Raw genomic sequence first — 8,626 nt, forward strand, 5'->3', positions numbered from 1 at the left:
AATTTTTTTTGTCTTAGTTTGGCCCTAATACTCCGTCTTAATGTTGCACCACACTGTAATAGTTTTCCTTTTCTTTCATTTTTATGCCTTTAACATGGTTTGGAGATGGTGTAGATCTCAGCTTAACTCACATTTACACTGTAAATGCATTTACAGTGATCATTCCATGAAGCAGCTTCAGTGAGTATTTCCAGGGAGCTGACATCTTTTTGTTGATGATTCATTTACCAGCTTTGGAGTGTTTGTGCTAGTCTCATCTGACCCACTGCCACAGTGAGCTACATTTATGTCCCTCCTCTTCTATTATTTTACCTCCATCACTCTCTTTGTACAACCCTGCTGGCCTGGGAGCGTATTCAAAAATGAAGCACGTATCAGATATTCTGTACGTAGAAGTATGCATGTTTGCTGGCTCATGCAAAAATCAGCCACTCGTTAATAAAGGCCGTGTGAGCGGGACTAGTGGGGGAGTGTGTTTTCATTCGGTAAATAAAACGGCAACACATTGAGCCAAGCTCTGGTCACAGTGGGCCACATATTTAGCCTCGCACCACTCTGTCCTCACCCCCATCCCACCCCCCTCCCTTCCCTTTTTCCCTTCACCTCCATTGATCTCCGGGCCACTGACAGATGGTCACTATCCACCTCACCCCCACCCCTGCCTCCTTCCCCTGTTACCGGGGGCAACGTGTTAGATGAGAGGAGGGAATCTGAGCGGGTCGTGGCATGGGCAGGTAGCGTTCTGCCGCTCATGCAAACATGTTGTGGTCACTGTGCAGTTGGATGTATATCCAAAGTTTTAGATGCTGTGATGTCACGTGTGCATATAGCATGTGCTCATTCTCTTTTTGGCCTTTACTCTCAGCATGAACAGCCAGCACCGGAGGGCGCGTTAGACAGGAAAGAGGATAATGCAGCAGCCCCTTATATCTTGTTAGATGGTAGGAAGTCATCTTTTACCCATCATCAAACATCTCTTTATCTTCCTCTACTCTCTGCAGTTCCTCGCTCCCTCTTCCGCAGCCTGCTTCATGCTGCACAGTCCAAAATCACAGCATTGATGACCTTGCCCCTGCAGTACTCTGTCTGTTTGTACTTCCCATGCTGTTTTGTGTGAAATAAGTGTGTATATGTGTGTGACCTTGTTCCTTTTTCTGATGATGTTGGCCACACCTGAGCTGGGAAGCCAGGTAGGGTGGAAAGTTGTTTAAACAGAGATAAGGGGGAAAAAAGGTGACATTTGGTAAGAATTTGAGCTTTAAGGGAGAACATTAGAAAGGGGTGGGACAAGTGGCTTAAATTTCCACACAAGTTCCAATCTAAAGGGATTGCTAAATTTAATGAACCTTAAGACTTGAGATCCTCTATATATTGAGCTGATTCAGCTTTGGAATAACTGATCCAGTACTGCAACGATCTGTAAAAGGTGATTGTTACACATCCACCTTAATGTTCCAGGTAGTCAGATGACTTGGTGACATTGACACTTTGTCATGAATTTTCATTTTTCCAAGTCTGCAAAAACTCTCAGGTGAGAAAAGTAATCAGTAATGAGAATAAGACCAGGGACCAGTGTTGTAGAGTTTTAACCCTGATAACAGTTAGAGCTTTTCACCTAAATGTCACCTTGTCATCCCAGGGGACCAAACAGTAGCTCAGGTCCATTACAGTCTCCCGCAGCTTACCAGATGTGTATCACTGAAATCACAGCAGATGTGAGGGATAATTGTGCATCTGTGTGTTTTTGTATGTATATGCTTGTGTGAATTTGCATGTGTGTGTGTGTTACAGGGAGGTTAATTGTAACTGGCCCCATAGCTTGCAGCTGATGGCTCATCCCTTATTGTATCTTCTTCTCCATTTCCGACCGTCCGCTCGGGTAATTGGGTTCTGCTGCATGTGCTCTGTCACACGGAGATAGATTATGGATGCTCAACAGTTTACTTCCAGTGGACAGCACCTGCTCTTCTCAAATGCAGTTCCACCTTCTCACAGTGTCCTGGCTAGAAATCCAAATATGCTTCTACTCTCCATGCTGTGTATAGTAAATCTGGTTGCTACAGTATGGGAATTGCGTGTCAGCTGTTAGCTAGAGTCACTCAAATATGTGTTTGTTTTACATGTTACATTGTGTGACATCTGACAACATTGTGACTCTGTCCTTTGAGACGAGCCTGCAGTAACAGACGAGGATAACGACGAACGCCACTGAGGACGTTCCACCCGAGATCATCATCTGTGCATTGCAAAACAAAAGACAAAAAGGGGGCTTATTTTATGCTTAGTACTTGATTTAAAAATGAAAATAAAAAAAGCAAAGAATCAAATCAATCCTTGATATTTTAAGGTTAGGATTAGGGTCTGTTTTTTTTTTAATAATCTGACATACATGTTTAAACACAGGGTGATGAGAAGCTTTTAGTTTATTGGATTTAGCGACTCACTCGACTCGTGAGTCCAGTGAGATGGACTTCAAGAGGTAATACTCCCAAATGCAGGATATCTTCTTAGCAGCATTGGAGTTAAGTTCAGACAGAGAAGATGAACATTTTGTTATTTGTGAAATTCTCTTGGTAAAATGTGCAGAGGACCAGCATCTTATAAATCATACGCAGCATGAACAGTATTTGTAATCTAAAGGAGCGAGCCTCAGATGTTTCCTGCTAATGACCCCTCCTGGTCCCATCCAGCACCCATAATGAGGTGTGTGGGAGAGGGGAAGCTCCCTGAAGCAGTGGTCTTTCCCAGCATGGGGTAGCGCAGTTTAGAGTGAATCCTAGCTAAGACACCAACCAAGCATCCGGATTAAGGCTTGCATAAAGATAATGAGAAGATTCAACCCCCATTCCACTAAGCACAGATCTATCACCCTGGAAAAGGCCAACCAGAAAGACTAAATTGAATTAAAGATTAAAGCCATCGGGACATCTGCTTGGTCTGAGATTTATTTTTTGGGGGAGATCTGGGTTGGAAGATTGGAGATGTGGTCTTGGTGTTGGCCGAACTGGCGGTCACATGTGTCGTAACTTACCAAGAACAAAATGTGACTCAGGGACACGTGGATGCTTATTAGCGCTGCCTGGACTACCAAGGCACTCGTTCCTTTTGTATGAGCTGTGTGTGGGTTTGTTTGTGTAGTTAATGGCTCTTCATGTATCTGCATCAGCTGTCTGAGGAAACAATAGACATCAAGTTTCTTTTATAAAGAAGATGTGTACAAAAATGCATACAAGTGCTAAAAGGAACCGAACAGCCGGAAATTACGTCAAAGTACTGTGGCCTCCTCAAATCCAAAGCACGCTCACATATGCACATTTATTGTCTCTCCCACACTTGATAGACTCTTCTTTTTTCCCTCCCCGGTATTCATCCCTTTGGCCATGATGGAGTACTTTTCACACTCAGTTCCTTCATTGTGAATGCAGTGCTCTAAGTCTCTAATGTGATGCGGGTGCGGCCAGAGCGGCTGCTTCCCGCCCCGGGCTTTGGTGAATGAAGGATTCAGGGCAGCCATCCTCCTGTCGAGGAGTTGGTGACAAGCCAAATAAACACAAATGCCGAAAAAGATAGTGAGGAAGAAAGCATCCCTCCAGATCTCCGTCTCTCTCTCTCTCCCTTTTCCTCTCTTTCAACTCTGATGCGAGCTGACGGGAAGCAGTGTTCTGTCACCAGTCAGACAGCGGGGAGATATTTCTGGTACGATTGTTTTAGGAGGAGGACAGAAACATTGTCCCTAGGAGTATTCATAGATAAAAGGCCGTTTCTCTCATACGGATGCTCGTATGATCAAGCATCATTTCCTCTGCTGCTGTGTTTGTGTGTTTTACATTAGTTTGTGGTCACTTTCTAAAGACTTAATGCAGGAGCCATTGCATTAGTGAAGGCTGCTTCCTGCAATACTCCTTCAAAATCATATTACTACTCTGAGAGTGTTTGTTTCATCAGCTCTTATACAAATACAACACACACACACAGCCAGTCACTTAAAAACAAGTTGTACTGTTAGGATCATCTCTTTTGTAACACTCTGTTGACAATGAAAGGACTGTATTTTGTTCTGTTGTTGGTGTTTGACAGGTTTAAGTTACTACTAATTAAACTGGAGCACTTGCACACTCCCTTTACTTAGCTGCATTGAGTGTCACAGGGAAATTACCCTTCATATCGCTTCTTGGTGAAACATCAAAGTAAATGAATTACAGAGAATTTGACAAGAATGCTCTTACCTGTCCTCAAAACAAGTCTCTTTCTGGTATTTCACTTCACAGTTATTTCTAAGTTTCAGTCCCACTCTCACCATGATCTCTATGTTCATCTTTATGCCTTGAGAAACTGCATTTCCTTTCAGTTTGAATTTTACGTCTCATGCTTGCATGAGTGACTGCATGTGAGATAAAGACAGAAGAAGATTCATGCAGGCCATCTTGTGATGAGAAGTACTTGGAGCTCAACTATTTCTGTTCCGTTCCTGTTTTCTCATTTCGCAAGGTCACAGATAAAAGCGTCCATTGTCACTGATTTATCTCATATGTGCGTTCTTGTTTACACGTACATCTGATCTGAGTCTGCAGACTACTTGGTTAGTCCCCACCAGAGACAGTTAGACCCATCATGATTCTTCTGGTGAAAAATCATTGCACGTGGTTAACCATTTGTATTTTATGCTTCATTTTTAGGCCACTGTTAGACATCAGTTGATGCTGCTGTCTTTGATTGCCACCGTGTAGCCATGTAGCCAAAAAATGTGTCTTATGATGAACATTTGGCATCATTTAACCATCACTTGTGAAAAGAAAAAAAAAAGAATTGAGCAAAAATTATGCAAAGATTGGCTTTTTTGTCCGTTTCATGTAGTAAAATACATGTAGGGACTTCAAATAATTCCTTTTAAATATAGAAACAGTTTCAATTCATTTTAAATATGGTACAGACTGGTTTGTCCTGCAGCACTGTGGCATCAAAAGAAAATTTGGGCGAAATGGGGGGAAAAAGAGATCAGCCTCATATGTTGGGTCAATAAATATGCAGAGCAGAGGAGAAATAGCTTTTGTTGTTGTATATTTTTCCATAATTTGCACACTGGCGTCCATGCTCTTAATTTTAGACTTTATTTGACCAAATCCCTCATGTCTGCTTCATTGGAATTGGTCAGATGTTTTCAGATTGGTTTATTATGCTGGACTAGATATTGCATTTCTTTCTTTCTTTTCTTTGGAAGTTTCCAGGAAGTGCACGTCTTGATACATATTTGTGCTTAATGCAACCAGTTACTCATCTTCATCTGCTTTTCTTGCAAGTTATAGATCAATATGAGACAAAATCAATTAGCGAAAACAGTTTTTAGATATAGCCTTACTGTAAGCTGTTTTTCCATCCAATACACTTCTTATGTGGAGATGCTGTAGATCAGAGGCTGACGTACAGTAGGTCATCTTTTAACCGAAACATTATGGTATGGTTCCCTGGTCTTGCACAAGTTAAAATATCCCGGGGCAACTGAATCCCCACACAAGATTTTTTTTTATTTCGTAGAATTTAGAAGTGCTACACGTTGTATGAAGGGACTGATGTGTGAAAAACATATTGAAAAGACAAGTGTTTATCCAACTGTGTAATTCTCCACACATGCCTGTATTTTATAACATTTTATTGGAGACACATTCTTGCTGTCATCAATTTCACCGTTTCACCCATCATCTCGTGGACGGCATATGAACTTCACACAGAGTGCAGCGTGTGTGTCAGACATGTGTGAGTGGACCTGCAGCTGGATTTAAACAGGCTGTAAAATGCGGCTCCACAGGAAACAAGCCTCTGGAGCAAAAATACACCCCGACATTGACACACATTACGGTCGGCCTTGGCTCGTTGTTGGGTTTATTTAATACGTGTGTGGTTGTGTGCTTGCGTGAATGTCTGTGACGCCATCTGTATTTATTTACTTTATTTCAAGTCAAACTAAAAGAGTTAATCTGAACACAAGAAGGGATACCTCTGGAAGTTTCACATTTTTGAGATTTCCTGATGCCTGCATCACACTTAGACACACACAGGACGCCGGTCCACCAAACCTGACGATGGTGATGTTTCCAGCGGGCAGTAGTTTCACCAGCATCATCTGCATACCAGGTGTGTTTACATGTCACATGTGTGTTTAAGATTGTGCTTCCTTTATCTCTTTCCTCTCAAAAGCCCTCTGGCATTTAATCTCATCCCATGCCACTTGGCACGGAGGAAAATGAACATCCACATCCATTTTCTGTTCAGTTTAATCCAGATGGCTAAACTGAAGCGTTCTTTCATGGCTACATTGATGAAGTCTTCTTCTCAAAGATGGTAAACTTCTCTCAAGTTGCTTAAAGCTTCATTATCTTAGCCTCTATAAGCGGATAGCGCTGTTATCTTTAAGCAGATAGAGCTGTCGTTAAGGAGATATGAGGAGTGTGTTTATGTACACGTGTTTCTGTTCTTGACAACATGTAGAAAGCCAGGTTTTGATGGTGAGTTGATCGGCATGAGAGGATTATGGTTTAAAGGGCTTTAATTGTTTATTAGTTGCTGCAAATTCAGATCTAAATATGTTCAGAGCTGTCCAAGAATTCTGCAGCTTTCCTTTTAATGCAGCCACCGTGTTGCTCATCCCTCTGCAGGATTTCCAATTTTAAATGGGTTAAAGTTAAAGTTACAACCCACACTTTCACTCCCAGTCTTCTCCTCTGCAAATATGCACTGACAAATTTCACATTAATATCACTGTCATGGGAAGACTACCACAATCTGATATCATCTTCAAGTGCTCTAGTGTCTTGTTGCGACATCCCCTTGAAGCGGATAAACTTCAGTATGTGTGTGAACGCTTATTTGGGTGCTGGAGCGTGTGTTTGTCCATCCTGTCCAGATGTGCAGGAACGGTTGTGTGTTGTAATGCTTCCTGTTTTGCAAACGTCTGAGGTCAGCTGAGGGCTGTGATGGTGGGCAGGGTTGGAATTGGTCCTATCAAACAAAAATACTAAATAGTAAGGCATTTTATAAGCTTAGCAAGTTCATACATACATCTGAGCTATCGTTTCCATCCTCCCTCCCCATTTCATTGAAAAAAAAAGCAAATCGATAAAAGCTGCAAATGTTTTACAAGCATCATGTCTGTATGTTTCTTATATGTCACATGTCAGGAATGCTGTAATTACTGTTTTTGCGGCAGACTAACAGGCACTCTGCATTATGACCAGTTTTAAGGCATGCAGCCTCAAAGGTAGAGGTGCACAACCAGTGATGTTCAGGCACAGCTTTCTATCGTGCAATAATGCCGCCGTAGCCTGAGGACGGCTGTGTGACACTAACATATGTGCACGCACGTGGACACGACAGGGACAAATGAACTCCGGAGGGAAGGAAGGAAAGAATAGAAACGAGAGCCATTACTCAAACCTTCATTCATATTCCACAAAAATGAGTCCCTCGCGCGTGAGCACACACTCATGTGCAGACTTTTGTGAGAAGGATGTGATGTTACTGCGCAAACATCCACAAGCAAGCACAGAAGCATTAGAGTGATCTGTGGGGACTTTGTTTCTAATGGAGAGGAGAGTCAAGTGGGCCTCGAGGAAACTAAGTGGACATCAGTTTGGGGGTTTTTTGCTTCTCATTTTCTCTGTAGCTTAGATGCATCATGCTGCATTCTTCTTTTTGTTTTCACTTTCAAGATTGCAATTTAAAGGCTAAAACAGACAGAAGCTTTATTTTCAGCAAGTCCTGTGAATACTGCCCTTTCGTAGGGCCAACAGTCTCTACAAAAACAAGGCAGAAATAAACATATGTTCTGAATTAATCATGCCACAAAAACAAGTGTTTAATAACCATAAACCCAATTCCGAATGATTAAAATAAGTAAATAAATTGCACCATAGAGGTGAACGTGTGTTTGTCCATCCTGTCCAGATGTGCAGGAACGGTTGTGTGTTGTAATGCTTCCTAAGTTCATTTCAATCGAGCAAAGCTGCTCAGATGTTGCAACTAAGACTCACTTGTTGAAGATCTTTTCACATAATTCAGCAGAGCTGTTGTCACAGTGAGTGAGCAAGTGAGGGGAGGTTTTTATAACCTGTGGCTCTCATGCCTCTTTTAGTTCCAGTTAAAGTTAGTAGAGCTATCACGTAAACTTGAGGATGGAGTTGGTAGTGCTCCTCAACTCTTGTTTCGTGTTCCTCCAGAAAATCAATCAAATTTGTGTCCTCTGACTGTAGTTATTCCCGTGACTTTATTTAGTCACGGAGGTGCACAGCCCTTAACCTCTTAGATGTGACATTGGCTCTTAATAAAATCACAGTATATAACTCGGCTATGCACCAGCACCTGTGGCAACGTAAAAAGGCTATGTGTGTGATTGCTACATGGAATCAAAGCTAAGCTTAAATCCAAGTTGAGAAGCAAACTCTGCACTTAAATCCAGCGGGCATAAATATGACAGTCTGAGCTGGTGTTTAGCCCCTCAAACATATGCAGAAACTGCTGCAGAGCCGTTCAACTTCGCTGTACACAAAATGAATCAATTTCTTCTTCATATTTATTTGTCTGCAAATTTAAGGAGGCAGCTCCAAGATTTGCAACTTCTGGCATTCAGGGAAGA

At 42.0% G+C, this 8,626-nt stretch overlaps 1 protein-coding gene across 5 annotated transcripts in view; it reads left to right on the plus strand.

Moving 5' to 3' along the window:
• The window catches only part of LOC133457146 (neuron navigator 1-like), a 94,217-nt gene that overhangs the window by 22,839 nt on the left and 62,752 nt on the right, over positions 1–8,626 (plus strand). The window lies entirely within an intron of this gene.

This window comes from Cololabis saira, chromosome 12 (assembly GCF_033807715.1).
Source record: "Cololabis saira isolate AMF1-May2022 chromosome 12, fColSai1.1, whole genome shotgun sequence".
NCBI classification, from domain to species: Eukaryota; Metazoa; Chordata; class Actinopteri; order Beloniformes; family Belonidae; genus Cololabis; species Cololabis saira.